Source organism: Perognathus longimembris, chromosome 2 (genome assembly GCF_023159225.1).
Source record: "Perognathus longimembris pacificus isolate PPM17 chromosome 2, ASM2315922v1, whole genome shotgun sequence".
NCBI lineage: Eukaryota > Metazoa > Chordata > Mammalia > Rodentia > Heteromyidae > Perognathus > Perognathus longimembris.
Window position 1 is genome coordinate 50315435 of NC_063162.1, and position 27407 is coordinate 50342841.

The 27407-nt window shown below is 42.1% G+C and overlaps 1 protein-coding gene and 1 long non-coding RNA gene across 4 annotated transcripts in view; both read left to right on the plus strand.

Annotated features, from left to right (window-relative positions):
* The window catches only part of Lrmda (leucine rich melanocyte differentiation associated), a 1039777-nt gene that overhangs the window by 442705 nt on the left and 569665 nt on the right, over positions 1-27407 (plus strand). The gene's annotated exons all lie outside the window — the stretch shown is intronic.
* Positions 3316-16036, plus strand: LOC125346498. Its single transcript, XR_007209945.1, has 3 exons — positions 3316-3327; positions 9378-9388; positions 13648-16036. It is a non-coding gene; the product is annotated as an uncharacterized LOC125346498 (long non-coding RNA).

Sequence of the window (27407 nt, forward strand, 5' to 3'; positions counted from 1 at the left end):
AGGAGCAGAAGCAGACTTTCTCTTTCCCAGCCATCTGACTGCCGTTAGCAGGGAGGGCCTGGGGAGTAGGAAAGACCCGGCTGCACCTGCTTCCCATCCTGTGTGCATGCTGGGGCACCTGATACCTCCTCCACCATGGCACATTTGTCTTATTAAGTGTGAGCCAATTCCTCTCCCCCTTCTGGGTCCCCTGATGGTGGCCATGGAGGACAGGAACATGTAGCAGAAGCCCAGTTATTATGGTCTGTAAAAGGAGGTGGTGGCTGCTGAGAAAGGCTCAAATGAAGACAAATGCATTGTTAAGCTTTTATGGACCAAGGCCGCACTTTCATTAAGCATAATTTACATAACATAACTAATGCTCAAGGCCAAACAGTCCTTGTGCCCCAAAGACAGCCCCTGACATCCGGTGGATGGTGAAGAGCTTCATGCACTGTCCCTCAGGTCAGGAAACCACCTCTTCCCTTGCTGGTTCAGCATGCTTGCTTTGCTCCCCAGCTCTCACTTTGACCTCTTGAGCTAAATACTGATGACATCATTATTACCCATTCATTCCCCTTTGCCGCAAACCAGCCAGGCACTGTCTGGGCAAAGTTCATAAGCTATATTACTGCTATGTTTCCCAAAGGTGTTAGTTAGCTTTGTGGCCTGTGCACTATCTAAAGCCTGTCTGGACACTTTTTCTGGGGATCGCTTGAGCCTTGTGAGAGTTTCTTAGGGTGGAGCCATACAGGCCTTGGGGTTCGAATTTTGGGGATGGAAGTCAGACTGGTAGTTAGAGCTGCCTAATCCAGGAAGTAAGGCTTTCAGGGGATGTTCTAGTCCCCACTCTGCTCTGCAGAGGCCTTTGTCTGTACCTGTTTTCATTACATGTTCATACCACCAGAGACATGGAAGGTCGAGTTTCCTCACCTTGAAGGATAAAGCAATTATCATGTTTCCTTGTTGCAGGGGAGAGCAATGGGTACCCCATGATGGATTTTTGCTGGTAGTCAGAACTTCCTGCCCACTAGTCTTCAGAACACACTTGTGTGTTGACATTTACAAGGTAGGTGTCAGGCCGAGAGAGGTACAGAGTGAGGGAATGAAAGGGGGCAAGGAGAGAGAGGATCATTATATTTAATTTAATGATGACAATTTCCCTCCATTTACAACTTCCAGAAGTAAGCGACAATAGATAGGTGTCTTCTGTGAGCATGTACAGCGAGGGAGATGACAAGAGGAGATTCTGTTAGCGGGAATGGTGATACATTATCCTAATGATTTCATTGCTTGCCAAATAAAAGAGAAATTTTCACTGCAGTGCAGAGCCCTGTCCTCGTCAAGCAATTCATTGTGAGGCATCTGTTGTTACATCGGAGGCATAAGGAGAAATTCTGACCTTCTGCAAGTTGCTTTTCTGTTTCTATTAATTTTTTTCCTTGGCTATCTTGACAGTCTGATTCTTCTCAGTTTATAAGACATGAATAAGCTTTTGTACATCTAATATTAACGTTTCTTAATGGATTCAAAGAGCTCTTAGATTTGAGTAGAAAGTTGTTGAATTAATGAAATATTTCATAATAGAGTTCAATAGAAGCTTTCTTCTATTATACTAGCAATACAAAAGATAGGTGACTGTGTGTGTGTGTGTGTGTGTGTGTGTGTGTATGTGGACAGTAATGGGGATTGAACTCAGGGTCATATGCTTACTAGGCAGGCACTCATACCATTTCAGCCATGATGGTTAATCTTAATTGTCAACTGGATTGAACTGAGAAGTATGTAAGAGAGTAGTAAGACCCACCTCTGTGTGTCCATACATGCATTTCCAGAGAAAATTAGTTAAGCAGGGAAGACCTGGCCTGACTGTGGGTGGTACTATCCCATAGGCTAGAGACAATGCTGGAATGAACTCTCCTCTCTCATTGTCTCTCTCTTCTACTTCTCTCTCCCTCCCTCTCTCCTCTCTCACTGCCTCTCTCCTCCTTCTTCTCTCTCTCTTCCTCTCTTCTGTCTCCCTCTTCCTTTCTCTCCTCTCTCACTCTTTTTTCTCCTTTTTTCTCTCTTTTCTTCTTTTCCTCCTTTCTCCATCTTCTTTCTTTTCCTCCATCCCTCTCTCCCCTCTCTCTCCTCTTCTCATCTCTCTCCTCTCTTCTCCTTTCTCTGCCTTCTCTTCTCTTTTGCTATTTTTCTCCCTCCCTCTCATCTCTCTCCCTCTCTTATATAGAAATATGTTTGACAAAAGAGTTACTTTGATAGAGCAAAGCATAAAGGCTATATTCCTTTTAATTCTAGAACTCTTTCTTCCCTTCCTTTTCTCCCTTCCTCTCCTTCTCTCTTTCCTTCCTTATCTCTCTTTTTTTTCTTGTCAAGTTACTGTTTATTTGTGAAGGTTCATCTCAGCTGTACTGTTAACACAGAAAAAGGGACTGGCCTCCAGTTTGCCAAACCCTCTTGGTCACTCTTCCCCAGACTTCTGTACTGGTTATTCATCTTCTCTCTGACCTCTTTCTAAATTTTTTTTAAAATTTATTGTCAAAGTGATGTACAGACAGGTTACATTTTCATACGTTAGGCCTTGGGTACATTTCTTGTACTGTTTGTTACCTCCTCCCTTACTCCCCCCTCCCCCTCCCCCTTTCCCTCTCCCCCCATGAGTTGTTCAGTTGGTTTACACCAAATGGTTTTGCAAGTATTGCTTTTGGAGTCATTTGTCTTTTTATCCGTTGTCTCTTGATTTTGATATTCCCTTTCACTTTCATAGTTCTAATACCAGTATATACAGTTTCCAATGTACTCAGATAAGATACAGTGATAGTGCGGGTACAACCACAGGAAGGGGATACACTTTATCTCTCTTTCTTCCCTCTTCTCTCCCCCTCCTTTTCTCCCCTCTCTCCTCCTCTGCCCTCTTCCCCCTCCTGTCCTTTCCTCCCTTTCTCCCCTTTCTTTTCTCTCCTCCCTTACTCTTCTCTCTCTTCTCCCTTCCTCCTTGTCTTCTTTTCTCCCTTCCATCTCTTCTCCCTTCTCTCTCCTTCCCTCCCTCTATCTCCCTCCTTCACTTCTCTCCCCCTCCTCTTTCTGTCCCCTCTTTTTCTCTCCCTCTCTCTCTCCACTCCCATCTTTTTCTCTCACACCTTTCATCTCTCTCCACCCTGATCTGGTTAGAAGTTGATAAGAAGATAGAAACAGCTATAGAACATAGTAGTAAGGTGGAAAAATTTGACTTTGCATGGTACCTAAGCATATAGTTGCTGGATTTGCCTTGTTAGGCAGTGCCTGGGCCAAGCTGGAGGTTCATGTAGAGAATTGTGTATCATGTCTTCTACACACCAGCCAGGTATGGTAGGCCAGAGGCTGGCTTTTGATATTCTGGAAAAGACAAATTCTTCACCATATAACTGGGAAGAAGCTGGGTGAAATATCTGATTAAGTAGTCTGGAAGTCATTGTAAATATGAACAATACAGATTGCCACATAAAGCTGTTCCTGACTTACCACAGTCCCTTATTTTCTGTGTCATTACTTGAGGATTGATCCACCCATGTTCCCTCAGCCAACCAAGTGACAGTACTTTTCCTCTATTTAAAGCTAGCTCTCCTTGCATGGCTATTTAACTGGCTTCATTGGCTTCATTAACATTGTCCTATAATCACATGAGCTAATTAAGTTGTTTCCTACCCACTGACCAGAGAATATTAAAGCCTTGAAGGTGACTCTAGACATCCTTGCTCTAGCTCTCTCATTTTTTAGAGACAGCTGATGCCCGGAGAGGTTAAGTAATGGTCCTAGGTCACACAGCTATTTAAGAAAAGAATTCAGAAGGACAGATCAGGCTTCGTCCCTCCTAGGTTATTATGCTTTTCCACTTTACCCTGAAGTTCAACAAAAATCCTTTCAGATTTCACAATATCCAAGTGTGTATCTGCTATGGTAAGTTTTGGTAGAGGACCCATAATAGACTTTGTCCAATAATTACAGATGTGTCCAACTTCAAGAAAGAACAACATCTAAAATGATGAATAGAGGAAAGAGAGGAGGAAATTATATAAATACATATATAATTATAAAAAGAATGTATAGAATGGCAAACTAATATATTTATGAAGTTTTGTGAAAATATCTTGCTTTGGGGAGGATTGTACTTATTATTTATTATAGCTCCTCCCTTAATGAGAATTATAACCTTTACATGAAAATACATATTCATGGAAATGTAAGACAAAATTTAGAGCCAGGTGCTGATGGCTCATGCCTGTAATCCTAGCTACTCTAGAAGCTGGAGGATCACAATTCAAAGCCAGCCTGGGCAGGAAAGTCCAATTAACTAATTTCTTCATTAACTACCAAAAAAACAGAAGTGGCAGTCAATTGGTAAAATGCAAGCCTTAAGTGGAAAAAGCTAAGGGACACCACCCTGGCCCTGACTTCAAGCCCCAGTACCAAGAGGGAGAAGGAGAGGAAGAGGGAGAGGGAGAGGGAGAGGGAGAGGGAGAGGGAGAGGGAGAGGGAGAGGGAGAGGAGTAAGGGAGGGGAGGGGGAAGGAAAGGGGGAGAGGGAGAGAGAGTGTGAGAGAGAGAGAGGAAGAGGGAGAGCTAAGTTACATTTTCAAAAACGAGTCTATTAGAAAAAATGAGATCTTGTGGACTATAACAGTGGGCACAAATGGCCATGTGAGGGTGGGTTTGTTTCTCCTAAGATGACATTTCTACCTTATTCATATGTTGGCAAATCTGATCCTTGGACCAAATCATGTTATTTTATCTGTTGTCATCAATAAAGTTTTATATGGAACACAGCTATACCTATTCATTTACTATCATCTATGGGTGCTTTGTGTGGTAACTTTGGACTTGAGTAGCTGTGATATATGTTTTATTGTCACAAATTCTAAAATGTTAATGACAGCACCTTATAGAAAAGTCTTGTGGACCTCTAGGCGGTATGCATGTATCATATTGCTTATTCTGTTCCCTTCAGCCATTATATTATTGTATCATTTTGAAGCCCACCTCACTGAACCTGATAAGCAAGAAAGCCAATACACTTTTAATCATCTTGCTCAGAGGCCTGTTGTAAAAATCCAGTCATCAGTTGCCCATTTTTAGTCCACATATGACCCCTTGGTGATCCTGGGAGAATGAAATGAACCACCTCTGGAACAAACATTCTGTCTTTTTATTTTCACCATTTTCTTGTGAGAGTAATAAATATAGTCAATGACTCTGGATTCTATTACTATGTAAGAGCTCTTTAAAAACGTCTAACCATCTGCTTAATAGCCAATAATATGTTTCTAATGGTCATTCTCGATAAGACACTTGGAGTTCACTACTGTAATCCCCATCCAACAAGACTCTTGAAGCACTGTGATCAAAAGCCAATCTCCAGTTCCATGGCCAATGGGGTCTGGGAGAAAAAAAGAGTCCTAAGTTTATAGAAACTTCTTTTGTTGTGAAGATCTCACTATATGAGTATATGGTCTCCAAATACTGTAGAGTACTGATTAAAACTTTGATTCTTTTGACATTTACATGCTCAGGTATAGCTGCAGTGAGTGGTCAGTTTAATTAATATGTATATTTTCCTCTCAGCTGACATGCAGGGGACCATTGTCACTAAGTACCCTACATCTCTGGTCCAGGACTAGCAGCCCCTGACAGCTTGGCAAATTAGGATTTTTCTAGCTTAAAACAGATTAAATTGCAGACAAGCTATCAGCTGAGTAAATACTGTATCTCTGTTTAGCTTCTATAAGAAGAAAGAGATTAGCATGAGTATTTAGTGATCATAATTACTAGTAGGAGGCAAATGGTAGGCTCAGGCTGACTGCATATTGTTTCATTATATCCAATTAACACCCACTTGATTATTCTTAATTACTTCTGCTTGATGACAGAGGAGTAAAAATGTCATACTTCACATGTACAAATGACATCTGGGTCACTGATAATATATTTGTAGTAACATACATACTCTACTCATTTTTAGGATGGCTAATGTGATCTCAGCAGAGAAATGGAAAATGAAAGGACCAGTTATTCAAGACTTTAGTAAATACCAAAGGGAAGTTAGAAAAACACAAAAAACTATTAGGATAGAATGTACCCTTCTATAAAAAATAGTAGTTGTACAAAGGATTTTCAGTTCAACTTGTCAGTTTATGGTTACAATGCATCTTGATCAAAACCCTCACTGCCTGTTTGGGTGAGAAGTCCTTTATCTCTGCCCATTGACAGGTGATTATAAATGGGAATAGCTGAATTTGAACCAAAAAAGAGTGAGCTATAGATACCCATGTCAAATGGTGTGATGTGAGCTCATCTCCAAGGAAATGAGCCTGTCTGGGACTCTTAAAGCCCAGCCTGGTAAAAGAATATGAAAGGTGACCCAGTGATGTCATCTCACAGGCATGTACACAGGATAAACACAAAGAGCCAGATTTCTCTAAAACCTCAAGTTATATTATCATGACATTCTCACGGAAAAATGGAAACAGATTCTTCTCTTTTGATTGTTTTCTTGAATTTGGAAGAACCACCAGGACAGCATAGCCCTGGATGAAGTATATTCATGTATTTCTTTGCTTTTTGGAGTAGAGGTTGTTCCAGTCTTGAGTTTCTTTTTCTCACCAGCTTGAAGTATCAGTGATCTTGCACTGGAAAAAATCTGATGGTTGTATTAGTTTCCTGAGCCAAATTTAGATATGAAATCATTCTTAGGTAAAAGAAGAAAGGAACTTGGAAGTAGCAATGAATGGTAAGGTTGGGTGATGGTGCCAGGAAATTCTTAGAACTGACAGCAAGATAAGAACTGGACATGCATTGGTGGTAATCCCATTTTGGCTTTTGAAGTCAGTCAGCACTTGGTTATTGGGCACTTGTTTTGCAAAGCACCAAATTGTGCACAGGAGCATGGATGAAGTAGGCAAGACTCACTTGCCCCCAGCTTGGGAGATAAGGCTTTTCTATTATCTGGTCATTTTAGTGAATTGCTGAGTTCCAGAGTAAGGCTAGCTGTAGGAGTCAGTTAAGGAAACTTGGATTATCAGGGAAGATAACACTTCAAGGCTGGGAAGTAATGAGTAGGTTCATTTCTGCTTAATATTGTGGTTCATAGGGTGGTAGGAGAGGAAATATCTTCTACATCATCATACACCTGTTCCCATTAGTCTCAAATGCAGAGCAGATCCAGAGCCAAGGGATAGCATTCCCAGTACATCTTATGGCCAGGGATTGAGTCTTGAGATAGAAGGCCATGTCAAAGGAAGAGGACTCCAAGGAGATGGGCATTAATGAGGATTTTCTGGGCTCTACTTCCATTATGAGGGAAGACACATTAGGCAATCTGTCGAAGTCAAAAATTCATAAGTATATTTAAAGATTTAAGCCTGAAATGGAATATCTTAGGCAGTCATTTTAAGTCTCTATATATGTGGTGGCTGATATTTAAAAGGCATACAAAGCATTAAAATATTACGTGGAGAATGATGTACCCTCCCCTGAATAATGAAGAGGTAATATTGGGGAATAGAGTAGTGTCAGGGAATAATCAGTTCCCTCTTGACAGATGATGGTCAGGGCCAGGATTACTCAGGATTACTCATCTTTGCTGGTGATAGCTGGATCCAGTGTCGACATGCTAGTATGTGAATGGGAGGGTCATGTGGGGGTCATGAAATTGTCTGGCTCTTGAGAGTTTTGTTTGTGTGTGTGTGTGTGTGTGTGTGTGTGTGTGTGTAAATGGTGGTGATGAATATGAGGAGGGTCTGTACCTTCCTTCACAGAATGCCACCAGGTTGAAGATGCACACACAGATAGATGGGTGACGCCATTAGGTTGTGATATAGAACTTGTATTGTGTACAATAGAATTTGGCCCAACTCTGAAACTGCCAAGTTTCAGAAAGATTCCTGGCCTTCATTTCTTGAAGAACCAAGAATGGCTTTGCCTTACTTCCTATAGATGTACACCTATTAGATCCTTACTACTAAAACAGTGTTCCAGAAGCCTGGAGAATCAGTACCTCCCTGGACCTGGTTAGAAATGCACTTTCCTAAAACTGATGCCAGATCTTGCTGACTCTGAATCTGCATTTTCACAAGCTTTCCAGATGGTTTGTAGGAATTCTGGGAATCACTGCTAGGCCTTTACTACTCAACTCTTGAACCATGCAGTTGTCAATAACTAGTCAATCGGGACTGTGGGTTAGTACATCCCTTGGACTCAGTTTAGCCCTTTCTAGCTTTGGGGATAGTAATGCTGATCCCACCTACTACTCCCAACCTTTAGGGTGGTTAAAGGAGAGATTGCAAGGGAAAGCACTTTCTAATGATGAAACCCTGTGCTGGTGTTTGTCAACAACAGCTCTTCTTTAAAGGTTTAAACAAAAGGAGCTTTAAATAAGCAAAGGCCAAGGCTCAGGTTTCACCCATAGAGCTCATTTGGTTAGTGTGTGGTGATGGCCATATGAAGTTTCTAATACACCTTTATTGATTCTAATGTATAGGAGCCAAGGTTTAGCTGTTGCTTTTCAGATCTTTTGTGTTTTGTGTGTGTGTGTGTGTGTGTGTGTATGTGTGCACTTAGTACTGGGGATTGGATTGGAGTTAGGATTATTTCTGTCAAAGTGGTTGCTATACTTACTGTACCTCCATTTGAGTAGTTTCCATCTTACAAGAAGCTATTTAGTTAATCCTGTTATGAGAATTACTTTTCTAGGGACTGAAAGTGTGGCTCAGGTTGTAGAGCACCAGCTGAGTAAGAATTGTTTTACTGACAAGGTTTGACCAGGTTTTCTGCTTTTGGTTGATTGCTCTGTTCAGCTTTTAACCCCTTTTAAACTAGGCAATCATACAATATTATGTATCCAAGGTGTGACCTATTAGAAAAAGGGCAGCAATATACTAGGATTTAAATCTGAGTAGCCTGTCCCCCTCACCCACTAGCACATTTGTTTACTTGGCTTCCTGTCAGTAGCACACCCTTCTGCAGAAGTAAAATCTTGCTTTGCCATTCCTTTTGAGTTGGTGTCCTTACTCCTATTTAACTTTCCAGTATCCTGAGATAGGCCTAACATTTTTCAGCTAAGCAGATGAGTAAGGGGGGCAATGGAAGTAGTCTGACCAGTCAGGAGGTTGCCATGATCCTCCAAGTAAAAGATGCTGTCAAGGTGGATGAGTGGTTATCATGTTTGTGGTGAGTAACGACCACATTCTGGAAGTTTAAAAGAGAAGATCGAGAGGATTTGCTGATTAGCAAAGGCAATGTAAGAGGCAAGAACAGCAGGAAGACTGGAGGTGCCGTGTATTGGCGTGGAGGAGCTAGCAGGGGGAGGTGTGGGCTGATAAGTTTTGGATGTTGAAATTTGAGATGCTTATTGGCCATCCAAGTGAGGATGTCAAGAAGTTAATAACATTGGAAGAGCTTCTATGGGGAGGGGTCAAAGTGAGATACAGACTTATAGGTCTTATCACTATGTAGGTGATTCTTGAAAACATGAGGCTAGATGAGATAGCTCTATTCTGTACGAGATAAATGTAAGGAATTAGTGTGAGCATGGTGATGTTGGAAATTAATTATCACTAATGTTTTCTGAGTCTATACAGTAGATTTGCTCATTATGTTGTCTGTCTACTCCGATTTTGAATATATTTTTATAGCAGGCTTTTTTTTTTTTTGGTGGTGGTATAGGGGTTTGAACTCAGGGCTTCATGCTTGCTAGGAAAGTATTCCACCATTTAAACCACTTGAGCCATACTCCAGTCTTTGAACATATTTCATTCCCACAAGTTGCAGCAAAGGCAAGAAAATAGGTTATCCATGGAATGCTGTGGCTTCTGTCTGTACTCCCTCCGGTGCATGCTAGGGGAATCCTTCCTCTATGTTGACTGGGAAGCTTTATTTACCTTGAACTGGCTCATCCCCAAGAACGCAGGGCTGACAATCTTGACCTACTTCTCAGGATTGTAGCACAAAGCAAGATGAATGTGATATTCCAATTCATTACTTACAGGTGTTCTTTAAGGGAGCGCTTAGAAAGTTTTACTCAATTTAACTTAAGACATAAGTGATGCCATTCCCAATTCAGGGCAATGGCTTAGAACCTCACTCAATGTCCTTCTTACTAAGTAATTATCCAGATTTCCTTACTAAATGTTATTTTATGTATTATGTTTAATAGCCTCTTTCTTTCAGCTGTGGAAGGATGGTAATAGCATCTGATAATGTATCATATACTCATCTTAAATTTCTGCCTCTGGCACCTGTGGCCAGTGCAGAGGCAATCTTTTAGTGAAGGATCTGAGCAATTTCATGGCCTTCCTCAACTGCTCCCATTTCTTAGGACCTTAAGGGATCACAGACAACCTCTTAGCTTTAAAGCATTGATCAGTTTTCACAATTAGGGGAACCTAAGGAGCACATTTCACCAGATTGCTCCTTAGTCTCCCCTCAGAGCCCCATTTGGAGAGCTGTGAGTGACATGGGGTGAAGCCCTGCTGTTGGAACTGAACAAGGCAGACTGGGTAATGGTTAGACATCATGGACGATTGATGAAAAGTGAGCAGCCATCATCTTTGCAGCTCAAGTTAGCCATTGTCTCTTTGTACCCTGATGTTGATTCTTGATAAAAGTTTACAGGAGAAGTTCATGAGGCAGGAATTGTTAGTGGTGTGTTTGTTCAATGTGGATATTGGTCAACATGTATGTTGGCTTCTTTGTTTGGCTTTTTAAATAATCTTCTAGTAGCTAGTGACCACTTGGCATTTGCCCCTTGAGCCTCTTAGTAGCTATTGAGTATAGTGGGCACATAGAGGGCATCAAACTACCTACGAGTTGTTTCTACCTTCTGTAAGATTATATTTTCCACCAAGTCATTGACTTTGTGTTAGATAGTTTCCATCCTAGGAGAGGAGATAGAATATACTTCGTGAGAAGTCAATAAAAGAATAGCTCTTATTGTTCATTTAGAAGCAGAAATGACAGTTTTCTAGGTCTCACAAGGATGTGTGAAACTTTTGGGTGCACATAAGAATCACTTGGGGAACTTTTAAAAACAAAAACACATGAGCCCAACCAAGCCCACTGGGTATCTGTGGATTGAGATACTGTCTGGGTGATTCTGTTACACAGTGAGTCTTGAGAGCCAGTGCTTTGGTCATACAGGTGGGATTTGGTTGCATATGTAGGAATGATGATTACTACTAGGACTCCTTGGTCCATGGTACAGTTTTTTTCCCCATGCATTTCTCATTTTTATTTGACAGAAGAAGTTTCTTTTGTTGTACAGATTTTTCAAAACTGAAATTTGAAGGGGAGGGCCGGCAACTTCATGGGGGCCAATAGGGCTCACTAACTTCAACTCCCACCCCTCCCAAGAACATTTCAACCAACCTCCCATGGCCCAAACCACCAATCACCCCCTTAATAACTGGGCTAGGGGAGAGTTATGTTTCCTTCCCCTCCCCCAGTTTCCACTTTCATTTCCTCTCACTCCAATCCCCACCCCTAATCCCAAACACATGAACCAGGAAAAACTTACAGATTAACATTTCACAGAAACAGAAAAATAAAAATGAAGGGTAGAAGGGAGCCCTCCCTGAAGATGCTGCCAGAATTCAAGAAGCAGACAAACATGGACTCCCTACACTTCACTAGGGACAAGGGATGTTCTGTGTGGCTCCAGAATATGAGGTGTGATAGAACTCTCAACAATTTATGGACACCTGGAGGAGTGGTGTCTTGTGGGCTATGTGTCTCCCTCCAGTGCTTGTGGCCAGGAAAATGGCTATCCCCATGCTGGCCTCAATGGAACTCGATCACTGCTCTAACTGTTCCCATGGTGAGGGCTGCGGCAGTTGGCAGTGGTGCTCCACAGGTGAGTAGCTGAGGAACCAAGGAAGTCTATTGGCTTCCTGGGACTCTGAGGAGACCTCTGCTCTCCAGTGGTGGCTTCTTGGGGCTTGTAGGTTTGGGTAAAGCCTGAGGGCCAGACTTAGCAGGAGAAGAGAAGGAAGAGGAAGAGAAGGTGGTGGTGGAGGAGGAAGAGGAAGAACTGGAACTGGAGCTGCTAGAGGGCCTCTTCCTTTTGTCTGGGGCTGGTTCCTGAGGATATCTCTCTATAACAGCCTCTTTTGAGGCTGGGGTGGGGCTAGGGACCCTTTTCAGATCCACCTCAGGTTGGGTAGGAAGGCTAGAGCCCTCAGAATCACTCAAACTGGAGCTAGAGAAAGAGGGAGAGGAGGAGGAGGAGGAGGAAGAGGGGGAGGAGGAACTAGAGGAAGATGGCAGTGATGATGACCTGCTCCTGCATTCCTTTGGAGGCTGTAGGGCAGTAAATGCAGAAGGCTGCTGTGCCCCAGTAGAAGCAAGTAGCTCCCCACCCCAGGGTGGACTCTTCAGGAGTAGGGCCAAATTGCATACCATTGTGGTTATTAGCAGAGGATGTGTTCTTTGTCCCTGTCTCAGAGGAAAGGGACTGAGATCTTGCTACGGGGCTGGGGGGTGGGGTGGGGATCTGGGCAATAGAATGAGATTGGTCTGTCACAGCAGATGGCACAGGAGACTTAGGTCGATCCTGTGCTGGAGGGAGAAGAGACTGGAAAGGAGTCTGGACCATTCTTGAAGCAGAGGAGGGAGTCTGCTAAGATGTCATTCTAGACTGACTGAGCAGCTGGTGACGTTCCAGATCTGGCTCAATCAAACAAGAGAGGTGAGGTTCTGTACTCACAAGCAGAAAGGGGCACCCTGGGATTAGTGAGGTTAGTGCCAGACAGTGCTGCAGCCATCCTAGCAATGATGAGACTTGCAGAAACCAAGGCTGTGGGGGTTCCTGGAGGGGAAGAGGTATTTGAAGCAACAGTGACTCTTCAGTGGAAAAAGGAAGTTGATGTCCCAGAGAGGAGTTTGTGTTTCATCCTGAAAGCTATAGGGAAAGCCTTGGGCATCACAATCTTTCACATTATTTTACTCTCAGTAGTGAGTGAGTTTCTTTGTGCATAGAATGATGGGCAGCCTTCAAGCCACTGAAGAATATGAAGAAAGTGATGCTTTAAGATGAATTTGACTGTCAGGTGCTGAGGGAGGATTAAGCAGAAACTTCCTGGTAACAGAAATTGGTTAAGGGCAATTTGTTTCCTAAAATTCCAACAAACACTGAGCTTTCACTCTGGATCAGGTGTTACTCTGGGTCCTGTACATAGATTATCTTTACAGAAGAACTGTGGCATATATACTCATAGTATGCCTATGATTCATATGAGAAAACTAAGACACAGGTACCATAGCCCAAGTCTCACAACTCCTGTGTCAAAATCAGGATTTATTTAAAGTAGGACTCTTCATTTCAGAATTGCAGCTTATTTTAATTACTGGGACTTCAGCACTGATGAGTGGAAAAGGAAACTGAGACCTGTGGAGTTGGAAAGTTGGAGCAGGCTTAGGAAAATCTCCATGGAGGAGCACAAAGGATTTTAGGGCTCTGAGCAGCAGAAGGAAGGCAGACCACTTTTCTGAAATTGTAAGCCCATGTTCAGAACATGGGAAAGGAGATAGAGTGGGATGTTGCTAGCGTGGTGGCCCTGTGTCCACTCTGCTGAAAATCATGCAGGTTTGCTAGGTAGAGAGTATGGTGAAAAGGGCATTGTTGCTTTTGGATATCAGTCAGATTCTTCTCACCCACATGTGACCTTGAGTAGCTCAAATAACCTCAGCAACTCAGGTTTGTTACCTGATGATTAAAAATGATGGAAGCATGACCCTCACAGGATATTGTGAAAACTGAGCTAAGGGAGAGAAAGTGCTATCAAGTACATGGCAAAATGCATAGTCATGACAAAATGACAAAATTATAGAAGCTGTTACACTATGATGATTCTCATTATGACAACAATTCATGGGCATTGGAATAGAATGAGACTGCCATTTTGGAGGGAGTTCTTTGGCCATTAATAGGTTCAACACTAACATGGGAGTTGTTAGAATTCTGAGTCTGGCTCCATCATCTGCTAGCTGTATGATTTGAGGTAATTTACTTGACCAAATTTTCTGAAAACAAGGAAAACCATATTGTCTACCTCAGGGGTTTATGATGAAGATTATGTAAATTAATATGAATGGCAGCCAGCACACACAGCTTTTTAATGATGCTCTGAAAGCTATTTTTTTTTTCATGGTTTGTCTATCTTCCTTGCCTCCTGGGTGAGTAGTAGAGACCAAGAGGTCCATGGTGTCTTCTTTCCTGTATCCCACTTAATAATTGAGAACATGTTTTGATAAATCATCCTTAGTGCTCCCAAAATTTCTTTGAGCAAAGTGACCATAACACTCAGCTGTTATGTGTGGGTGATGATTTCTCATGGAGGGCCAATCCAGTGGCTATAGGAGCCATGCTGAGCTGTGCATTTCTAACACCAATTTTCTCATCAATATAGTCCTCTTCTCCCTCAGGACTTGAATTGAGGCATGGCCTCTCCTGGGAATCTGAGAGGGAATAGTACTAATCTGAGCATGTGTACTTGTGTGCATGTGTGCACATGTGTATCTATGTATGTGTGAGAGACAATGTTTGTAGCCTACAGGCAGATTTTAGGGTGCTTTGCTTTGCTTCCTTTTTTTCCTTTTTGGTTGTAAAGTTGAATAAAAGGCACTTAGTCCAAAACTTTAAAAAATTGCTACTGGGCAAAGTAATTTTGTGTCAGGCTTCTGTTCAGAGCAGATTTACACTGGTTATAAATCTCTAAAATTAAGGTCTTACTGTAGAAATGCTGAAATGTATTCAACATTACCAGATACCCAGGCCTGCTCTGAACCAGTGGCCATTCTTCTGCCATGTATAAGAAGGATATCTAGCTATGTGTTTGGAGTAATAAGAAGTTTAAATATGCCTTCAGATGGGTAATGGCTCTCCAGTGACTAGCAGAATTTTCTATCAACACTTCTTTCTCTAGAACCAAAGGTTAAGTTGAAGAATTTGATTTAATGACAGAGTTAATTAGGTCTTTTAACATTACAAGATTCTTTCCTTCTGTTTTCTAATCAAGCTTCTAGTCTAGGGTCAGGAGTTCTGTGACAGTGTGGTGGGGGCTAAAGTACCAGTGTTGGTTCTTGTGATGTTTGATGCGGGTGAGGGAAAGAGATTTAAGGGTACTTAGCAACTTCTGAGTTGCCAGGGCCTGGATGCCTGCTAGTCCTAATGCACTTCTTCCTTACCTTGACCAGACACTGGGTTTGTAATATGTTTGGCTGTTATATGGGACTATCTAATTAGGCCTTTTATTTTAAGACTTGGGAAACTGAGGCTAACATGAGTGAAACACTTGCCAATGGTGACTTGGGTCAGTTAGGGCAGAATTAAGAGACCTGAAGGTCAGACTGTGGTTCTAACCAAAAGGATCCATCCTCAAGAAATTCAAAAAAATGCAAAACTTCCTTGTGGTTTCAAATTTAGGTTATTTCTAAGCTAATTTTATTATTTTCTCCCTACTACTTTATAAGGCACATTTATAGTATTAGATCTCAGTTCAGTGTATACTAATGAAACCTCTTGACTGTAAATGAAGAACTTGTCTATTTCCCTTTTAAAACAAATACTGCAGAGTCTGTAAGAAGGTTTAGGAGTTCTCATAACAGACTGGAGGTTGCAGGGTTTGGTAAGAGAAAGAGAAGCTAGCAACACAGATGAAGAGTCCAGAAGCAAGACACATGACTACTTTCTGGACCTAGGAGCTTGGTTATTAGGGCTTGATTCTCCTTCACAAATGAATTCTCACTGGCCGTTGGTCTTTATTTCATTCATTCTGAGACCAAGTCTAGGTAGAAAAATAAAAAGAACTGGACTGAGCAACTTGCCAAGGCCTTGACCTCCAAGAACCAGAAGGTCTGGATACATTAGCTTCTCTTGGGGGTGACCACTCCCTAGTTTTAAGACCACACAGAATGAGGAAATCCTCACAAAACAAGAAAAAGACTACAGTACAGGTTTGAGATCATCTCAAATGTAAGAAATGTGTAGGATAAAAGGGGTCAGGGGTCACTGTCAACTCTGACCATGCTCTGTGGGAAAATATATTCTAAGTTACAGAATTATGCTATAAACCAACTGTACAACTCGGTGTGGGGGGGAATTGGGGAGGGAAGGAGGTGGGAGAAAAATGAGGGAGGAAGTAACAAATTTGATAAGGAATGTACTCACTGCCTTACATGTGAAACTGTAACCCCTCTGTACATCATTTTGACAAAAAAAATGACATTTCAGAAATGCCATACTCATCTTCCTTGCAACTTTCAACACAGGTATTGTATTATGACTGCATATTTCATATCTGACCATGTGCTGGACATTAGAATGGATCACATCTATGAAGTACATTGAATTTTGGAGTAATATATAAAAACAAAGACTAAGATTCTTTAGCCAAGCTAGTGTTAGGTTTCCTAGATGCTGCCTTAATCCTAGATCTACATGTAACCTGTCTTTTTTGTCCCTTTGTGTGAGCAGTCTCTTGGCTGTTCCATGCAAGGTCATATAACTCAGGGCCCTGGGTCTGGCAGCCAAGGTCATCCAATTGGGTAGGGATGCCTGCCTTTCTCCCTGTTCATTACAATAGTGGTCAATAACTGCAGACTCTTAGATTTAGAGAGTGGTGTAGATGGAAGTTGGATGACACATCTTCTTATGGCTTTGGTACCCAGCCCATATCAATCTTGCAATGTTCCCTAAATACTAGTTCTGTAGAGATGAGGGAAAGCTCAGGCAAATTGTCTTGTGCTGAGCCTTGTGAGAGGAAAGCCTCCATGACCTCAACTCCCTTGAAGAAAATGTTCTTAAATGAACAGTATGAAAATCCACATTGGGGCATAGAAGATAAATGTTTCTTGACAGACCTCTTTGTCTTAATTTGCATGAATATTTGCGGATGGTTTTATTTACATTGGTGAGGCCGAACAGTAGTTCTCCGGCTTTGATGTGTGTTAGCCTTGGAGATTAGAGCCGGGCCTCTTCCTTTGAGAAAACAAATACTTTTGTGTTGATTTCAATGAGATATAAATCATACCCAGGAAGTTTACAGTTGAATAAGAATGATATAATTACTGATTGTATACCAGAAGAGGGCATATTTATGAAATGACTTGAAAAAGCTTGTAATCCCTTAGAGTATTTTGAATAACTAATTGCTATGTCATTGTGGCATATTTGTACCATGAGAGTTAAGTCTGTCAAATGTTTCCCTCTGAAAACCTTGTTTTAAGGGCTTTCTAACTTGGTTGTAAAACTATGCTCCAAGTTGGAGCTGACTTGAAGGCAGTCTGTGCTTGGAATGCCTGATTTGAGTGGTGCCAGTCAGAGTTAAATTACAGGCTGGGAAAAAGGAAACAATTTTTTTTAAAAAGGAGGTGTTTATGGTTCCCGGCTCCCCTAAGTACTTCTTGAGGATCAAAATAGCCTCTTTAAAATAAATTGCAGCCCATTAGTACATGATGGGAGAAACCCCTTTGAGACTGGGTTGGAGAAAGGGAGAGGCAAGGGCATAAGAAAGAGAGGTTGATTAGGCCCCCTTTCAGTTTTGTGTGTCTGGTATTGCCCCTCTTGGGCAGTGTACCCTAGAATCTCCTGCACCCACACTGGGCATTGCAGACAGGGTAAGAGAGTGTTGGCGCTGCTGCAGTGATTCCTGATTTTAACGAGCCTTTGGGTCTCTTGGAATAAGTTTTCCCATTGTACCCCTCCCTTTTTCCTGTTGCCTGCCATATGCCTTTGGAGATCATGGAGCCCTGTCCATAGTTGTGTCCCTCATGGGCAAGAAAGCATGTACTTGATTAAGTATAACTGGGTAGGGGTTTTCACCCATGCCTGGAGCCAGAGATTCAAGTAAAACTGGTAGTTCTTGACTAAGAACATTTATGTGAGTCCCTCCATAGAGCTAGTTGAAGTATCTTTTTTTCTGTCTAGCAACAGAAAGAACCCCAATACAATAAGAGAGAGAGAGTGAGAGAGTGGAAGGAGGAGACAGAAGCAAGAGGAAGAACGAAGTAGCCATGAGCTCTGCATGTCAGTTTGCACAGTGGGTGGTGTGGGAGAAGCCTCTGCCTCCCTCTCTACCACTGGTGAATATAAGGCAGATGTACAGCCTGCCTTGTTCAACCTCTGTTCTGATTTCCTTGCCTCTTTGAGATTTCACTCAGGCTTTCCTGACACTTTTTTCTTTTCTTTTTGAGAAAGCTAATTGCATTGGTTTCTGTGAGAAGGCATCACTTTAAACAATCCATCCAGACTGCGAAAACAAATACATGCTTGACTTATTTCATTTATTTTTTTCCCCAAATCTAAATGAGGATAAAGCCATTCTAGATAAGACGACATGTGTGTGTCTTTGTCACATCTTTTATCATCACGACTGCTTTTCCAAATAATACAACTTGTGACAAATGTGAACATTAATTACAGTTAACAAAGAAATGTCATGTGAGTGTTCATGGGGGAGAAAGAAAAAAAATAATAAAAAAGCTACCCAGACAATCCTTGAGATTACATCTTGCACCAGGCTTCAAGTCAAAGTGCAGAAGTCAGAAATCAAATACCATCAGTTATCAAATTATGTTAATGATTCTAATGAAAGCTTCGGGTATTTTGTTCAAGATGTGTTGCTGTAATGCCAGCGAATAGAACAAGAGACTGATTGCCATAAATTAATTAGAACTGACTGCCAGAGTTTCCTTGTTATTCTTTACTTATTTAACTATTGACAATCTGTTTTGAACTGGAAGTTTGTTCCTATGCACTCTTGCTTTATTCCCTAAGTCATCAACCAATCAAAGAGTGAAAATGGAACTATATGGAATTATGTTTTCTTATCATGTAAGTATTCACTCATCAACCCCAGTTTTTTCTTTTGCCTTTGGAGTTGGCCCATAGACTTTGATTATGATTTTTCAATTAAAATTTAATTGTCTTTAAATAGTTGTACAAAAGAGTTACAATTCAACATGTCTGTTTAGGAGTACAATGCATCTTGACCTCTTTACCTCTTTCATCATCCTGTCCCATCTCTTACAACCCCCCCATCCCCTCAATTTTCCTAATTTCATTTTCACATGTATACATTGAGTATTATGACTGTATTTGACGCAAGACAACAACAAACAACTGAGCCTCGAGTAGAAAGTGGATATGAGATTCAAGGAAGAGTCCTTCCTTTTTCTTCTTAACATGTGTGTGACTCGATGGAGAGCACTTCCTTTTCCTTCTGTCCCTCACTTCCTTCTCCATCAGTAGCCTCAGTGTACATGGACATGGATATGCAACCTACCCTTCCATGTTCCACAAACCTACAGCTGCTCCTTGGCTACCCCATAGGGGAGATTAGGGAGCTGGATGTCCTCATAACACCTTGCCCGCTGAGAGGAAGGAGTGGGAAAGAGGTCCTTGCAGACTCTGGAAGAAGCTGTGAGTTGATTGAGAAGGTAGTGTTGGGCCTCCTTTCTGGGGGTTCACTCTACTTCTGTAGAGACTGTGGCTCCATCCCTGTTGGTTCCCTGTGGTAGGAACTGGAAAGGGCTCTTTCGACGTGGTTGGCTCAGGTGGGGGCTCTGGTTACTTGTATCTCAGCCCAGTATGGAGCATACATATTATTTTCTTCTGGGCATCTGAATAGAGACATCTAGAACACTCTTGACACTGAAGTCTACTTTTGTTGTTTCTTTTTAAAAAATATTTAAGTAGTTGCACAAAGGAATTGTCCCCTAACAAAGCACTTTATGAATACAGTGTATCTTGATCAATGTCACCCTTTCAACATTCCTACTCATCCCTCTTGATGTTGTTGTTTCTGCTTATTCACCCCTTCCTTGATTTAACATTCATTGGCTGCTCAATGTGCCAAGCTCTGCTGACACAAGGAAAAAAATAAGGTCTTGACCTTCAAGGATCTCTCAGGCTTTTCAAGTTTGTAGCTCAGGGCTACCTTGAACCCAGTTCTCTTTTCAAGTTTGTAGCTCAGGTCTACCTTGAACCCAGTTCTCTGTCTCCTTTTCCCCCTTTCCCAGGGCAACAACTGTTACAGGTTCTACAGATGAGTTCAGAGGATATGGAGGCCTTAGCAAAGACATACCAATGAGAAGCCTCTTCGGAGCTAGCTAGAGATACAGCTCCCCAGGAATCCAGCTCTGAGGCAGATTCTATGGACAACTGGGCCCAAGGCATGGCCCTCCAGAGCGCCACCTATTTCCACAGTGAAAAGGCAGGGCCCAGGAGGATCTGCTCTTACGTGGTGGCTCCTGGCAGCCAGGCCCTTCCTGCCTTGGTCCTCTTTGTGGGGCTTTTGCCTAGAAAATGAATTGGGTTTGAATCAACACACCCTGCTCCCTCTTGTGTTAAAATACTTCTGTGTAAGTATTGAGAGCACTTCCTAAAATGATTGCTCTGGAGTGAAGGTTTTGTTCAATACCAAGTGGCTATCTACTGGCTCTTGCCCTTCCCCACAGGTCAGGATCGATTTGCTAATGAAGCACAGGCAGCCTTGCAGCCCTGGTTCCAGGTGTCACGAAGCACCTGTGACTGGGGTGAATTCCTTGCACTGGCTAAATTGGTACATTAAGACAAAATGATTTCCACATTTGCATAGCTGATTTCATTACTCTCGCCGTTATTGATGCCCAGCTCCTCTGAAAGAAAAGAGCCATAAAAGCAAATAAAATCACTTTGTGATTCCATTATTGGATAAATTACCACATTACTGCTTGCGTTTTAGGGCTAAAGCCATTCCCCACCATTTGCATAGTTTGATTTCATTATCATTATTAATAACAACAACAATAATAATGATGATGACTAGGATCCTTGAATGAAAGGAACTAGGAAACTGCCAGAGCCCATAGAAGTCTTTATAGACTTGCTGCTGCAGTCATGAGTCCCTTTATCTGCCGTGGAAATGCAGCTACTTTGTCGCCCCAGCCAACAGCATTTAACAGACCCATGTTACAGCTGTCCATAACTGCTCAGAAAAAGTGACCATTTTCTGTGACTCTAAAGATTTGGGTGACATTCCTGCTCAGCCACCTAGCTAATTGTGTCCCTTCAGGAATGTACCATCCACCTACCAAACCCTTGGTGGGGGGGAGGGGAATACTGCCTGCTTTGCTGTGGGATGACAAAGGAAAGAGTGAATATTGCTGGGCATCAGTGGCTCATGCCTGTAATCCTAGCTACTCTGGAAGCTGAGATGTGAAGATTGAAGTTTGAAACCAGGCTTAGCAGGAAAGTCTGTGAGACTCAGAGAAAGTTCAGGAACAGCACCCAGGCACTAAGTTCAAGCTTCCCCTGCCCTCCCCCCCAAAATGGTGAATATAAGCATGGTCTGCATACTATCAGGCTACCCATCATTTCTAGAGATCAGTAGCACAGAGTTGAACCTCTAAGGAAGTGTGTGCTATGACAGGATGTTGTATGGATGAGATTTGATTGTACTAGTTTGTCTCTTTTGCTGGAAGAATTTCCAAAACTTGTTTTTTTTTTTTTATTTGCCAGTCCTGGGGCTTGAACTCAGGGCCTGAGCACTGTCCCTGGCTTCTTTTTGCTCAAGGCTAGCACTCTACCACTAGGCCATATTCCCAGCCCTAAAACTTGATTTTAAGACTGTTTATTTATTTTTAAGATTTTGCCAGTACTAGGATTCCTTCTGCTTAGTAGGTAACACCAACAGCCCTTTTATAGTTATTTTTTGGATAGGATCTCACTTTTGCCTAAAACCAGCCTTAGACTTTATCTTCCTCCCTGCACCTCACATATAGCTGTGACTGCAGATGTGTACAACCATACCTGACTTGTTAAGATGGAGTGCTCCTTAACTTTTTATCCAGGAAGGCTTTGAACTAAACCCATCCCCCGTCCATCTCTACTCATAAGAAATTAGGGTTATAGGCATGTACCACCACGTTTGTCCTAATTTAAAATTTTAAATCATTATCCTCTAAGGTAAGTAGATAGAGTGTCCTTGTGTATAGGTACTGAGCTTGGAGATTTATAAATAGCTTACTTTGCTCACCAACATTTCCTAGGGTAATCTGGCAGCCACAATATTGCTCTTTCTTACTCAGCGATTTCCAATTATGCCCATCTCTTTTCCTTGACCACAGAGCCAAGAAGTATGAAGTCTTTGTCCATTAATTCTGAGGTCCTATAGTGCAAGGAAGGTCCACTGGTGGTGGTCTATGGTCTGCTGGAGAATTTTCCCCCTGGTTTTGTTTTTATTATTTTATTTTATTTCTGCTGCACCAGGGGCTCCAAAAAAATGAATGTGTCGGTAAAGGATTTGACAGTATGTTACGACAGTCATCAATCCACTGAGCCCTGTAGTCATAAATAAGCTTCATACCCTGCCACACTAAAGAGGACAGTTTTTCTTCTCCAGGACATTGAAAATGTCACAGCCAGGGAATTGTTTGTCCCTGTCTCCATGGCAACGCCACCAGCACTTATCATTAACTTTCACACCAAGATTTTAATCAGCGCTCTTTGCTGGCCAGGAGACCAAGTCAACATCAGCCCAAATTTTCAAAGCCGTTATTCTAATTATGACAAGAAAGCTATAGATTGATGAGCTGAGTTTTCTGCAAGGACTGGTGGCAGTTAATTCTCGTGACCTGCGTGGCTCTGAGAGTCTCTCTCTGAGATGGAGTCTTGAAAGTTCGATTATTAGTGACAGCTTGTAAGTGAGAGGGGCCTTATCTCTCCAGAGGGTGTTGATAACTTGAGACAAGGTTTAACTAGGAAGTAGTGAGACAAGGAAAGGAGGGGAGACAGTGTGTGTGTGTGGAGGGGGGTGGACAGGGAAAAGAAAGTGTGTGCTCTGTCTGCGGCCACATCTAGCATAATGAGAAAATACGGACAGGCACGATTTCACAAGTTGTAAATTCTGGTAGCCTTCAGTTGTAAAATCTGGTCGAGGCTGTCTCACCCTGCTGTCTGATAATGTGTGAAAATACTTGTCCCTTTGCTTTATGGGGATAGGAGAGCCTCATCTCCCAGAAAAATGCATTCACCATTCTCTTGTCTCTCTTTACTTTCCTTTGGGCAACCTCTACAAACAAAATAGGAATTTGCCATTGAAAGGAAGCAAGAGGTAATTTTTTTTCTTATTTATTGTTAAAGTGATAAGAGGTAATTTTTTAAAAGAGAAACTTCCTTCTTTTCCTTGATGGCTTGCCTCCCTCCCCTAAGCCTCTTGTGATTTAATCTCTCTAGAACCTTCACTTTGCAATGAAAGGTGGTAGGAGGGCCCTCACAGGTCTCCCTCTTCTTGTTTCTATCTTTCTATCAGCGTTTCTGCCTTGCATGGCCTGGTTGGTGTGTCCTTACTGTCTTGGCAGGATAACGGTCAGGCTATATGGCCTTCTGGCCTTGAGTTTGCCCTTGGAAAGAAGTGGGACCTTGACCTCTGTAGGCCTCAGACATTTGCCTGAGCCATTCATCTGTCAGGGGAGGGGTTGGAGGGACACTGCGCCTGGCCCTGAGGTTCCTGTCCTGTGCTTCCAGGCTCTTCCCAGGCTCTTTCTCAGGCAGACACAGGAAGGCAGATGGTTATGCTGAAAATGCCTTATTCTTGGTGCTCCAACCTAGCCCTAACCCCAGCTTTCCTTTGACCAGAACAGCACCCTCAGTGCCTCCTTTTTCTCTTCTTCCAAATGGTGATAATATCTGTCTAGCCTCCTTCACAGAGCAAATGAAAAAAAAAGTCTTTAAATTGCACCGATTTCCTACAACTGTTACATTAAAAAAATGTGATGTGCGTGTGTTTGGAGGTTGCCTGCTCCTTTTGTTTGTTCCCTCAGAACTAGAGAACTACGATATTGATACCTTTTATACTGTTTTTCAAATTACTTTTGCATTGTTAGAACAAAGCCTAATCATCTCCATTAGCTTTACTGAGGCCTCACCCCCACCCCAGAACACCTAGGTACAGAGAGGCAGGACATCTTGCTAGTGGTCACACAGACAATTAGAGACCTAACCACGTAGAGAGGTCCCCACTGACTCCCAGCATGCAGTTCCCAGGACCACACTACTTACCATATTAATAGGCTAGGGATTATGGACAAAAGCAAACCCAATTAGTTTCTGTAGCAGGCCCTTTTACAATCCTGTCTTGTTTCCCCAGTGTTTATAGGTAGGTTTTAATGGCACTCCCTGCCTTTTATGCTGAGGTTGCTTGAGGTATGTTTATAATGGTGGTGCAATTATAATAATAAAATACAAATCCTTCCACATGGGGCACTCATTACTGGTTGGCCAGGTAAAACAAACAGGCCTGGCTCTAACTTTGGAGTGAGGTTATTTATTTCCAAGGTGGTGCCACTTTGAAATGCAAACTGATTTGCTCTTCTAACCAAGCTGGGGCTGCAAGGTTGAGTGGGTCACTGAAAGGCTGGGCCAGGTTGTTGTAGTGTGGTCTTGCCCTTTTCATCCCTTATGTTCCAGTGGAGAGATGAGAAACAAAAGGGAGAAATCATTCTTTCTGATACCCAGTAGCCTAAGATCTTTGCTTGAATACACAAGTAGGACCTTTGGCTTTTAAACTCCTGGGCACAGGAGTTTCTAAGGTATACAAAAGGGAAAATAATTGTTATGAAAGAAGCCATAGGAGGCGAGCGTGCGTGTGTGTGTGTGTGTGTGTGTGTATGTGTATTTAAATGCCTGTCTGTCCTTGTTAATTAGAAGTGCACATATTGGGAAATTAACTATGAAATACTAAAAATGATAAATTATTCCTTATTTGAAAGTATAAATTAAAGGTTTAGTGTATATAAAATTTGTCATGTTTAATTGCAAGTTCAATTAAAATTCAGGGTAATGATGATTTATACAGGTTTCTGTGTGATTTGATATTCATTAGCTTAGCCAGACACATGCTGATATTAGCTCGTTAATTATGTTTCCTTTTGTTGAAGGCAGCCTTGTGAAAGCAATCTGCTCAAAGTTTTCTAAACTCATTCTGCTAAATGAATATTTGGCAGCTGTTCATGTTATTGAGATGGTCACTGTGGCTTCATTTCACTCGTAGGCCACATCCATCATACCTTCTTTGTAACAAACAAGGGGTTCTCATTACAAACCCATTTATGAAGGTTATGGCTGACACTAAAGACCGATTGCAATGCAGTGCACTGCTACTTTCCCATAGCATTGGAGGAATGGAGCTGAGGGGTAATGCTCACACTTCCCACCTGGTTCAGAGTGTTTACAATATATCATAGGGGCCTGAGGAGCCCTCTCAGTGCTAGCCATGGGCTCCAACTTGGAAATGAGAACTTAGCCTGTAAGGGAGCAGTGGCCCAGCCATCCCACCTCTCCTTCATCCTCAAGTTGCCCTGTGGGTAAGGAGCTTCATCACAGTAACCTGTTAGCCAAGGTTCTGGTGAACCTGACTCCTGGGGAAGAGCAAGTGGAGATGCTGGCTGACAGTGGAAGGGGTTCAGAAGCAGGCTAAGCCATTGGGCCATGAGTCAGAGGAATACAGTCTGACTGTGGAAACAACTGGGGACGATAGTCCAGGATCTACATTTTCAGAGGGCTTGGGATATTGTTATAAGTTTTTCATAGCTGTTACTGCACACTTAGTAGATTTTGGAATGGTAGTTATTGCCTTTCCCTCTGATGAGTAACTGAGGCACAGAAAGTTGATTTATTTGTCCAGTGTCACTCACATAGATACAGTGCAGTATCTGCTGGGGTTCTGACCTTCTTTGTCTGCCTTAGCCCTTGCTGCAATGAGGCCTCTTGAAATAAGGCATTAGTTTAGAAGTTGTTTGCTTTCTCATCACCCGCTTTTGCTGGATGGCCCAGACGTTTTGTCAGTGGTAACTGATGTCCATTCTTTTTTTAAAAAAATTAATTAATTGTCAAAGTGATGTACAGAGGTGTTACAGTTTCATACATAAGGCACTGAGTACATTTTTTCTCAAAGTTGTTACCTCCTCCCTCATTTTTCTCTTACTCTTCCCCTTTCTCATCCCCCCAAGTTGTACAGTTGGTTTAGTGTATTTTCTTATGAGTATTGCTGTTGCATTGGTTTGCCTTTTGCCCTTTGTCTCTCCATTTTGATGTTGCCCTTTCCTTCCCTAGTTCCATTAAATGTATATACAATACCCAGGGTACCAAAATCAATTACAGTGGTGATGTCCATTCCTTAGGCTCACCCATACTGTAGATTACAGCCATTTGTATACCAGCACATTGGCAGTTGGTTTGTGATTGTAAAAATACAATTGAGATTTCCTTCAAGATAGTATATTTTTGTGTCTCTTTACCTCTGTCTACATACATGGACAATTTTTCTTTCAGAAGGAAGTGGTTTCTTATTTGTCCTTCCCTTTGGGAAGTCTTGCTTAGTCATGTTTTCATGCTGCTGTTAGTCTTAAAGTCACTGTGGACAGGGTAAATGGCATTTTTATCCAGTCTAGTTCTCTTCCTCCAGGATCAACAATTGTTTCTGGAACAGCTCCTTCCAGCCCAGCCCGTTCTGTTCTGGGAGGGGCTGCACAATTGTTCTGGAGGGCTGTATGTTCCCTTTTCTCCACCTCCCAGTTAGAAGTAAAGGACTCCAAAGTATAAGGGATGGTGAAGTCACAAAGTAGAGAGATCCTGGGTCCCTGAGTCTCTGTATGGAAGGCCACACAGTGTACATCTAGTTGGATTTCTCCTGAGCAGGAAGGAAAACATCAGTTAGGCAAAGTCCCTAAAGTTTCAAGTTTCACCTTAACTATTAGTTCACACCTTTAGCCATACCCAGACTATTTTACTCAGGGCTGAATCTTAGACTAAGGGTTGAGGACATTACCCCTTGACCTTTGGGGGATGAGGTACAACTCCTATAGTAAGGGAAAAGTATTTCCCCTACTACAGTCATGATGTGAAATACATTGAGAAAAGAGAACAAAACTGGGGATGTTTTTCTGGTCCTAAAATATCTAATGAAATAGCAGATTTAAGCATTCATATTAGGAGAATGGAGAGTCTTGAGTAGCTCAGGGAACTTGTAGGTTCTCAGGTTGGAATCCTTCCCACCACTTGATTCCCCCTCAGAACCTTGTTTGCTGTGGACAGATCTCAGAAACCATGGGAAAATGGTCAAACCAAATGCAAACTTCTTTCACTCATGGTTTTTCACTGTATTACTTGTAAAAAAGAAGAGCTGTGGCTTATCTTTATAGAAAATGTATCTTCAGTCAGTGCCAGTTTTGTTGGTGGTGGGTGGGAGAGTTTATGCTTGATCTCTTTTTGCTTGTTGACAATTTCTAGCTGCTCGGCTTTGGGTAGGTTTCTTTAACCTCTTTGTCCTTTAACCTCTTTATATGTAAAACGGGAGAAATAAGTACATAGAGTCAAAATGAGAATATGACAAGGGCGTATTCCAGAGAGATACAGTAACAAGT